The sequence below is a fragment of the Lithobates pipiens genome, unplaced genomic scaffold (genome assembly GCF_037356315.1).
Source record: "Lithobates pipiens isolate NorthernLeopardFrog02 unplaced genomic scaffold, aLitPip1_a1.2 Scaffold_27, whole genome shotgun sequence".
Classification (NCBI taxonomy): Eukaryota; Metazoa; Chordata; class Amphibia; order Anura; family Ranidae; genus Lithobates; species Lithobates pipiens.
Window position 1 is genome coordinate 63,431,100 of NW_027507788.1, and position 11,096 is coordinate 63,442,195.

Genomic DNA, 11,096 nt, shown 5'->3' on the forward strand with positions numbered 1-11,096 from the left:
GCACAAATACTCTCGACTTATTCCAGGTACCATGATGTTGCCAATCATTTAACCTTTCCTCTCAGGCATACTGATAAGTGCTCATTAAACGGATAAAAACAAAAGGGATCCCATAGCGTAATTCCATAAAACTAATTTTAATCAAACAAATATGTGTCAATCATGCACTTACATTATTGCCGTATATACAAAGCGTGTATCATGTGTTCAAGTCGGCCGGCTCTCTCTCCCTACCCGTGGCTTCTGGGACAGACCTGGAATAGTGGTGACGTCAGCAAGCCGCTCAACTCTATGCATTTTTGTCAAACGATGACTTCTTCCTGGGGCACAGGTGGCACTCACCGCCTTAAGTACATACTAGACACAACTAGAAATACCCAGCTCTAAGCTCCTGGTTCGCCCTTTTGGAATAGGGCAAATGCCCATAACCAAAATAATTGCTAAAAATATGCAAATTACCCTCCCAACTCTAGACTTAATGAGCGGCCATGTCACACAGCCACATACTTAAGTGCATACTAGACACAACTAGAGACGCCCAGCTCTAAGCTCCTGGTTCGCCTCCACCGGTTCGCCATTTTAGAGTAGGGCAAATGCCCATAACCAAAATACATGGTAAAACATGCAAATTACCCTCCCAACTCTAGACTTAATAAGTGGCCATGTCAAACAGCCACCTTCATGTGTTAGGGGTATAAGAATTCATTAAAAAAGTCTTACTTATTTATATAAAAAATAATAAACAATACATTTTTAATAAAAGACATAAACCTTCTTTATTAGTGCTGCCGACTACTATTTTATTCCAATCTGCACTCAGATGGAACATTGTGACAACTCTTAACATAAACAGCAATAAAAAAGTTTTTTTGCTGTATGAATAAAATAAAGTTTTTTTATTTATTAACCAAAAATGAAAATAAAAATAAATATGAAAATAAAAATAATGCAAATAATAATGTATGTATAAAATATACATTATTAGCCGATTTATTAACTAAAAATATAAAAATAAAAATAGGATTCATTAACATATCATAAAAAGAGAAAAAATATTAATAGTTCAAATCATAATATGTATCTCAGTTTTTTTTAAAAAAGGGAAAAATTAAATCAGGTTATGCTAATTTCAAAGCAATCACCCCCCCCCCCCCCCCCAATATTTCTCTCACACCCATCCTAAAAAAAGGAAGGGTGATGCCGGTTAGAAAAAAATATTAGGATGAAAATTTACCCCAGAATTTATAATACCACCCGGAAGGGATATCACCCCCGCCATCCAGAGGGGATATTAAACCCACCACTATAAGTGCCCCCCTCCGCACCCAAGAACTCAGAGTTGGTTCACATCATGAAGGCCTAACTGTTATCTATGAAAGCATTTAAATCTACATCAACATTAAGGCCATATGGGGTGTACCAGGGAACTGCCCCTCCAATGGGCATTGAACTTGTCTATTCCCATGAACAGTGTATTCGCAGGGTTACGATTATGATGTGTAGCATAATGTTTAGATATGGAATGAAATCTAAAACCGCTCTATATATTTTTAATATGCTCTCCCAAGGGAACCTGCATAGGTCGCTTGGTCCTGCCAATATATTGAAGCCTGCATGGACATTGTAATAAATATACAACACCCTTTGAGCTACATTTGATAAAATGCTCAATTTTATGTTCTCTCGAAAGTACTGGTAGAGACAAACGATTCAGTTTTCCTTGGTTTGCTTTTATTAAGTGTGCAGATCTGACAACTGCGACACTGATGATAACCTGAGAGTTTTTGAAAAAAATACACCTTTTTAGGGATACTAAGGGAAGGAACCCCCCTAAAGATCACCTGCGGATTGCCTGGAAGGAATGTTTGAATAATTCTATCATTACCCAATGAGTGCCAGTGTTTTCGAAGCATGTTTTTAATTAATGTTGTGTTGAAAAAGATGTAATAAAAGGGATAACAGGTCTCTCCCTTATTTTACCTGGGCCCTCCTTCAACAACATTGCCCTATCAATCTCAGCTACTTGTTCGATTGTTCTTTCCATAGATTCCACATCATAGCCTTTTTCCTCCAGTCTCTTCTTAAGGATACCTGTCTGTAATCTGTAATCATTGATGTCCGTGCAGTTCCTCCTCATTCTGACAAACTGGCTTTTCAAGATTGACTTCAGCCAGGAGTCATGGTGACAACTCCTCACAGGTATGAAGGCATTGAGGGCATATCAGTTTTAAACATGCCCTCACTCTTACTGATTATCAGATCTAAAAAATGAATTCTCTCCTGGCTGGCCTCATGTGTAAATGTAATACCCCTCTCATTGTTATTAATATTGTTATTAATATTAGAGAAGAATTCTTCCAATTCCATGGTCCCCTCCCAAAGTAGGAGGACGTCATTTATAAGGACCGAAGCCCTTTTTTGACCTTTTGGGCAAGGTATATAGATGACGTCCTCCTCCTTTGGGAGGGGACCATGCCTCAATTGGAAGAATTCTTCTCTAATATTAATAACAATGAGAGGGGTATTACATTTACACATGAGGCCAGCCAGGAGAGAATTCATTTTTTAGATCTGACAATCAGTAAGAGTGAGGGCATGTTTAAAACTGATAGAAATGCCTTCATACCTGTGAGGAGTTCTCCTCCCACTTAGCCATAAACAGATTTGCCAAACTGGGTTACTTATTGTTTATTGCTGTTGGTGTGTGATTATTGTGTTATTATCACACAACAACAGCAATACTTATTGCTGTTGGTGTGTGATTATTGTTTACTGTAAATAAATCTCACTTTAACCACTTAAGGATCAGAAGAATTTGCTGCCTTAAGGACCAGGCTATTTTTTGCGTTGCGGCACTGCGTCGCTTTAAGTGAAAATTGCGCTATAAACAAAACAGAGCAACAATTTTGGAAAAAAACAATATTTTTTGCTATAATAAATATACAAAATTCTTTTAATTTATACAGTGATCAGAGCTAAAAATAGCCACTGATTACTGTATAAATGTCACTGGCAGGGAACAGGTTAGCACTAGAGGACAATCAAGGGGTTAAATGTGTTCCCCCGTGTGTGTTCTAACTGTGGGGGGATAGGACTGGAGGAGGAGACCGATCGCTGTTCCTAATCTTTAGGAGCAGCAGATCTATCTCTCCTCCCCTGGCAGAACGGAGATCTGTCTGTTTACATTGACAGATCTCCATTCTGTTTCTGTCAAGAGTGGCTCCAGCGTTGTGCCGGCGGCACACAAGCGCCCCCTACAGCTCTTAAAGCGTCTGACGCACAGGAACGTCAATTTGCCGTATAACTGTGGTGGCTGGTCCTTAAGAGATTAAACAGATTTCAACTGAAACTGGTCCCAGTTTCTGTGTGTAGCTACGTGTATCCATGCACCCAGACCAGCTTTGATCAGTCAGAAAGCCCATCCCAGACAGCCCAGCAACAAGTTCACGGTGCATTACACATGATGCCTTTCAGGTGCTTTGCTTTCACTTACAGAGTTCTTGAGTGATATTGTTAATAAATATTTCTGTCCCAAGTAGAGGATCTTCTCCAACCCAGTCTTCAGGAGGGCCACCATATTTCCTCTGACTATTAACCAGTACAAGATTAATATTAAACCTTTCTATCCACTGCAGAAGGGAAGCTTTATTGTCTTTATTCAAAGAATTAATCCAAGCCTCGATCTTAGCGTTCATCACATTATTGTCCATCATTAGAGAATGACCTGCTCTCTCCATGGAATCAGAGGCTGAACTGAGCTCTTTCCCATGCTTTTACTGGGAGAAGCAGATAAAGTCCTCAGTCTCCTCCATTGGCCATAATTGGTGGGAAGAAGGCTAGCCCCCAATCCCCTTCAAAAGCCTCTGTCCTGGTTGAGTCTGTAACAGTATGTTTTATATTCCTTGTATTTAAAGTAAATACAGTTGTTGGGCTGGGTCATCTGTGACCGTGCATGTGGGGGTACCTTTCATGCAGAGCATGCTCATCAATGCCTGGGACCAGGCAGAGACTGTGGTCATGTGAAAAATCTAAGAATAAAGTGTTACTAAACTAAGGACCCTGCATTCATTATATCTCGTCTACCGCAGTACACATAACATGGAAATTCAATTACTTTAGTCAACATAATTTGCTAAATATCTTTTCGTTTCAGCGGTATATAGCAGTCTTGTGACTTCTATTAGTGTCCGGCCAAGCACTGCTTAAAGCTGGTGGCAGGAGTTTTAATTCTCCTCTGAGTGTCCTATGAGGCTGCATGACCCCTGACCCTTTGTCTGGACAGTGCTGATTGACCCTGTGCTGATCACATGCACCATCCCAATAAAAAAAAAAACTCTAATACATACCAAACTGAGCATGTGCAGAGTACTGAAGGGATATTTAGCTTATCCGCTTTCATTCTTTAAGAAATCTAGTTTCCATTTTGTGTCTCTCTCTAACATCCACCTCACAAAATGTATGCTCAAGTTTTGCTAGTCTAGTTTTGTTTCCCATGTTACTGTTATCTTATTTAGTTGTTTCGTTTCTTGGAAAGCACATGATTTTGAGGAATTGCTAGTTTCACTTTTATTGTAGGCTGTACTTGTATATGATTGGATAATCTGTATGACACGTTCAAAGGGTGGTACTTTCTGAAAGCCCCCTTTAAATATTCACACCAAAGAATAAAGATTAGATTTGCTCGGAGAGACTTTGTTGTTTTGTGTCATTGTCTCAATGGGCTAATCTCCCAGGCCTGTGTGGGGATTGAACGTCACACTTTGACAGACATGAAGGGGTTAAGAAATCACCTTTAGACAATCTACATTTCCTTCAGTTTGGGGGCTCGTCCGGGGTCGATTATAATATATGTCTATATGGTGAGTTGAATTGATATATGTATCTCTCACTGTGACATTATTCAGAAATCGTTCTTTGAACCTGTGATTTATGTAGAAGTTGTTTTCAGACCTCGTTGATAAGTTTAACTGCTCTGAGAAGCAGTAAAAAAAGCTGTTCTGAGTTAACAGTGATAAAGCCTTGGGTGGGCTTTAATGGACTCTGAGAAGTTCATTTAATAAGACTGCTTTAAGAAGCAGCACCTGTTCCCATGTGAACAGGTAGAGAAGCCTTGGGTGGGCTTTAATGGACTCCGAGAAGTTCATTTAATAAGACTGCTTTAAGAAGCAGCACTTGTTCCCGTGTGAACAAGGAGAAAGCTCTGGGGGGGGGCTTTCACGGACTCTGAGAAGTTCGTAGGAAAATGATTTATGCAGTACTGTAATTATAAGAAAAAGTCTGCTAAAGTGTGACGGACAAAACCCTTCTCTTTGCTTATCTTCCTATCGCCTGTAGAAGTTTATAAGATGATCTGTTAACTGTTTGTGTGGAATTTGTCAGCGTTGTAAGGTAAGACGACGCTTTCCACTGCACTGTGTTATAAGAGTACGTAAATAAAAGGCGACAGACGCGTCTTGCGGTGAACTCCCGGCTCCTTTTTGTGATTGATGGAAGTTCCCCAACCGAAACGTAGAGCGATGCTACAGTATCCGGTGATGTATTTATGTTTTCTCTTAATGATTTACATATGAATGCTTTGACTCTAATGTATGAGATAGTGAGCATAGTAGCAGTGTTAATAACACTCTCTTAAGGTAATGCATAAATTGGCATAGTCGGTAGTATACTCTGAGGCTAACTTTTGATCAAAACATGCTATTTGAATAATTCTTTTTGCTACTGACATCTCTTGCACATGGGAAGTCAGGTGCAAAATTTGAATATTTGGCTTTTTGCCAACAGGGTTCAAGTGCTAATATCTCACTGACCGAAATAGATAGTGAGGAATTGTTTGCGGCATTGGTACCACAGCAATTGAAATTACCGTTTGAACCCGTTGGCACGCTGCCAAAAATTTGAACTATAAATAAAAATTGTTTGGTTATAAAAATAAGAAAAGTAATAATGCACAAAGCTTGCTTGTGATCAGGGGAACCTCTGGCCATAAGGAGTTCTTGTTGGAATTTTGCCAAAAAATAAATAAATAAAAAATAAATAAAAAGTCAAGGAAATAAAAGTCAGAATGTTTAGAAAGAAAAATAAGGATGAAAATAAACATGCTGTGGAGATCCCCGGCTGGACCGAGGCTCCCTATAGCATCCTATCCACAACATTGTCCACGATGGGTTTAACAGAGACATGAGATGGTGGATTTAAGGGTTAAATCAATGTTTTCTATGCATGTACCATGCGCCCACCTCCTCCCCCTTACATTCCACAACCAGATAAGAGTTTCATGAAAGACTTCATTACATGAGGACACACAGTAAATATCAGAGTGGGCTACAAGCACAATAACTGATTTCTGACAGCGAAGGATGCTGCAGGATGTTTTGACATCCTTAAGCAAACACCAGTGCAGACACATTATCAAAATGATTTTTCAGGAAATAAAAGTTGTAACTTTTATAAAAGGGAGGGGGCAAGGACAAAGAGGGGGTTACACACAGAGACAACCGAGAGGGAAATTGTCTCGCCCTACATTAACATTAACCCAGTAAGAAGGCAAATGGTGACTATAGGTTTGTACAAGACCTAAGGGCCATCAATAGCCTAATGGTACCGATTGCTCCAATAGTGCCTGATGTGTCATCAATACTGCCATACCACCGGATGCAGAGTATTTTACTGTGATTGATTTATTGAATGCTTTTTTTATTTCCGTCCCTGTGGATGAGGAGACACAGCCAATCTTTGCTTTCTAATGAACATATATGGTGTAGAATGCCCCAGGGCTATGTAGACTCCTCTGCAGTCTATCCCATTGTACTCCAAACTACTCTCAGAGCTTGGATACCAGGACACTGTTCATCCCTGCTGCAGTATGTGGCTCCTCATCTGCAGTTCTACTCGGTGACCGCCCTGGAGGATGGGAGGGATCTTTTGAAATGTTTTTTTGAAAGTGGTCACAAAGTGTCAAAGAAATTATTGCAATGGTGTCAGGAAATGGTTGCATATCTTGGTTGTGTACTCTCAAAAGGAGAAAGGAAAGTCAATCACAAAAGAGCTATGGTTCTTGTGGGTCTGCCCCGCCCACTTACTAAGAAAGACATGCTTACCTTTCTTGGTATGATTGGTTACTGCCGCCAATGAATACCTGACTGTTCCTACTATGACAATCTCCTGAGACAAGCCACAGGTTCAGAAATGCCAGACTGTATAAAATGGTCAGATGAAATGTGCAATGCTTTTGTGTATTTGAAAAATGCTATGATAATGGCTCCAGGGCTCGGCCTCCCTAATTATGGAAAAAAATTTCATTTGTTTGCAAGGGAAAATTGTAAGACTTTGTCAGGTGTCCTCGCTCAGGAGCATGGAGGCAAGTTGCGCCCTATTGTTTTTTTTTTCCTCAAAGATGGTTCTGGTGCAGGTTCAGGGCATGCCTGTGTGTCTCAGAGCTCTTGCGTCATGCGCGATGATGGTTCAGGTGACCACTTCTTTTACTCTGGGGAACGACACGACACTTCACACCACCAACAATGTATCAATCCTATTGAAAAATGTACATACACAGCACGTCTGCTCAGAGGTTGAGTGGCTATGAGGTGATCGTGCTGTCTAATCCAAAATTGCACATCAAATATGCTTCTCCCACTGCAGGACTAGCACCAATCTTAAATGCCCTTTAGAATTAAAAGGAGAGCAGGATGAGGTTGTGCCACAACATGATTGCATAAACCTCATTCACCAAGACACATCACCCAGGTCTGATTTATCTTTCACAGCACTGCAGAGCACACACAGGCCAACCAACAGATAGCCAAGGGAAATGCTCTGGCTGGTTTAGCTGCTAAACAAGCTGATATTTCACAAAATGCACAGATCTAAATGCCCATGTTAGCCCCAGAATTGCCCTTCTATGATCAGGTTCTTTCAGATTTGCAGGGATGTGCAGAAGAAGCTGATCTCAGGGATTGGGACAAAATAAGTGTGCAGAAAGATCCAAAGACTGGACTTCTCTGCAAAGAGGGGAAGCCATGTATACCAGTAGCTAGTGCATCACTTTTTATTTCTCAGTACCATGGAATAGGTCACAGAGGCTGGAAGGCCACTTGTGAACTATTGGAGAAATATTTTTATTTTTCAGAACTTTCCTGGAGGGTTAAAGATTATGTATCAAGATGCATCACATGTATCAGGAGCAACCCACACAAGGCCAAACACTCCTTTTACACATTTGCAGACTGACTTCACACACATGCCCAAACTAGGCAAAAGACAGAAATATCTTTTGGTAATTGTGAACATTTTCTCAAGATGAGTTGAACTTTTTGTAACCACAAAAGAAGATGCACAAACAGTAGTGAGGATCCTCATTCAGGAAATCATTCCTCGATGGGGATGCCCACTTCAAATAAACTCAGACAATGGACCTACATTTGTATCAAGGGTCTGCCAGGACTTGATAAAAACTCTCAAGATAGAATGGAAGTTTCACATTCCCTACCACCCTCAAAGCTCAGGGATAATAGAAAGAACGAACAGAACAATTAAAAAGACAAAGTAAGAAAGGCCACAGGAGGAACCTTTGCCAACTGGAAGAAGGTCCTCACAGCAGTCCTGGCAGAAATAAGAATGACCCTTCCAAGACAACAGGGTATTCACCTTTTGAAGTCTTGATGGGTCTAACTTTCCCCACCCCATGGGCCAGAGCACCTTTAATGATGGAAAAGGTAGATTTAGACTTAATACAGGAAGAATATGTAAGGAAATTGGTTGAAACATTGGATACAGTTGAGAGAAATGTTGCTCACACCTCTCCTTTTTCTTCACAGGAAGCTACTCACCTCTTTAAGGTGGGAGACACCGTGGTGGTCCAATAGCTGAACAGAAGTAAGAAGCAAGAGTATCCCTATGGACCTCCTACCACAGTGGTTGCAGTGACCAGAACAGCCATCCTAGTGGAAAATTGCCAGTCCTGGATCCATGCCAGCAGAGTAAAAAAGGTTGCCCAAAGCCCCAAGAGCAGGAAGGAGACCTTGGATACCGGGGACCCTCAAGCAGAAGTCCAAGCAGACGATGGAGGAGTTCCTGGGAAAGCAGGTCCGGCCAGAGAAGATGACCTCGCTTATTTCACCACAGACTTCTGGCAAGGCATTTTGCCTCCTGATCCTGATCTCTCTGACAGTGTTCCTACCCACCTGAAGATTTGGGTGCAATTAAAAGTATCTTTTGGAACACACACACAAACACACAAGAGAACATTACAGTGACACAAGTTAGAATCAAGAGAGAGACTGGAGATAGTTTTACTGATAAGATGCTTTTGCTAAAATTTAAGTATGCTTATGCTCGGAAAAAAATCAGGGTATGAAGAATGTAGGATATGTAACAAATTACATCCTAGCACTGCCTGAATTTCCCTTTTGTCTGTACCTTTAAATATTTCCTCCTTTCTCAAGGAGACTCCTCCTCCGGTATTCCTGACTAACATATCCACTCTGTACATAAACAACTTTGTTACCTTTCCAATAGCAGGTAGAAGTCATTCCCCTGATTGGTGTTTTAATTTAGGGAATGAGACACAGACTAACCCTTCTTTCTGCAGCAGTTCAATATTTAACATCAAGATGTGGGAATGCCTGCTCACTGTTTCAAGTATCTGACCCAGGGCTAAACTGAACTTTGCATAACTTTTCTTCTTTCCCTAAAAATGTAGGTGAAATATTGCACCAATAATTGCGACACAGGACAAGTACACTCATGAGATTGTCGCTAAGAGACCTTTTGCACTAGGACAAAGTATTTATGTATGTTGTGGGAAAGTGTGTTATCCCTGGGTGCCCCTTCATATTAAGGGATGGTGTTACCTTGCATACTTGGTACCTGTCATGGGAGTGGTAGGGGATGATAAAAGGGGACATCCCTTAGAAGTCAGCTCCAGCAGGAAGCTAGGGACATTGCTAAAACATGGAGCCCATTTGCCAATGCAGGATTTGGGCTTGGAGGTATATTTTCATGGTTAAAAGACATTGTCCTTGTTATTGTTATGATATTTATCCTTGCTCTGATTCTTTGCCTCTGCTTTAAGTGTTGCACTTGCATAGTTGCACGCCTTCAATCTCCCGATAAGGTTCTATCCTACATGACATACATGAAGAGTCATCAGGCAATCAACGCCACAACACCAAAGTAGTATTAAGACACAACATAGAATGTAGAGATCATCTTATATGATCTAAGAGGGGATTGAAGGGATATTTAGCTTATCCGCTTTCATTCTTTAAGAAATCTAGTTTCCATTTTGTGTCTCTCTCTAACATCCATCTCACAAAATGTATGCTCAAGTTTTGCTAGTCTAGTTTCGTTTCCCATGTTACTGTTATCTTATTTAGTTGTTTCGTTTCTTGGAAAGCACATGATTTTGAGGAATTGCTAGTTTCACTTTTATTGTAGGCTGTACTTGTATATGATTGGATAATCTGTATGACACGTTCAAAGGGTGGTACTTTCTGAAAGCCCCCTTTAAATATTCACACCAAAGAATAAAGATTAGATTTGCTCGGAGAGACTTTGTTGTTTTGTGTCATTGTCTCAATGGGCTAATCTCCCAGGCCTGTGTGGGGATTGAACGTCACACTTTGACAGACATGAAGGGGTTAAGAAATCACCTTTAGACAATCTACATTTCCTTCAAGTACCTCCTAGGGCTCTGTGCTATCAGGAGATGGATTGGAGACAGAAAAAGAAGCAGAGAATCAGAGAATACAGAATCAGACAGCCTTTTTACACAGTGCAGAGGATTAACCAATTTTTAACACTTTTTTAGAAGTTATAGCAAACAGTTTTTTCTTTTGGATAAAGGTATTACATAAATGAATAACATCTGACCATTGTAAGATTCCCTGTCAGTGTTAAATGGTTTGTCTCAACCCTCTCACTGCCACAGCTTGGTCTGGAAGCTGTAAAATAACAGACTTACTGGCTGGATCACCAGGTAAAAAAAAAAGAAAAAACAAGAAAACTAAGACAATCACCCCATCTAAGAAGTGCAAGCTGCAATATACTGTAAAACATTTTTGTTTTAGGGTTTAATACCACTTTAACGGTTATGGACC

At 40.4% G+C, this 11,096-nt stretch overlaps 1 long non-coding RNA gene across 1 annotated transcript; it reads left to right on the plus strand.

Annotated features, from left to right (window-relative positions):
* The first annotated feature begins 4,426 nt into the window (after positions 1–4,426).
* On the plus strand, positions 4,427–10,545 carry LOC143933897 (uncharacterized). Its single transcript, XR_013263161.1, has 2 exons — positions 4,427–4,859; positions 8,814–10,545. It is a non-coding gene; the product is annotated as an uncharacterized LOC143933897 (long non-coding RNA).
* The last annotated feature ends 551 nt before the right edge of the window (positions 10,546–11,096 follow it).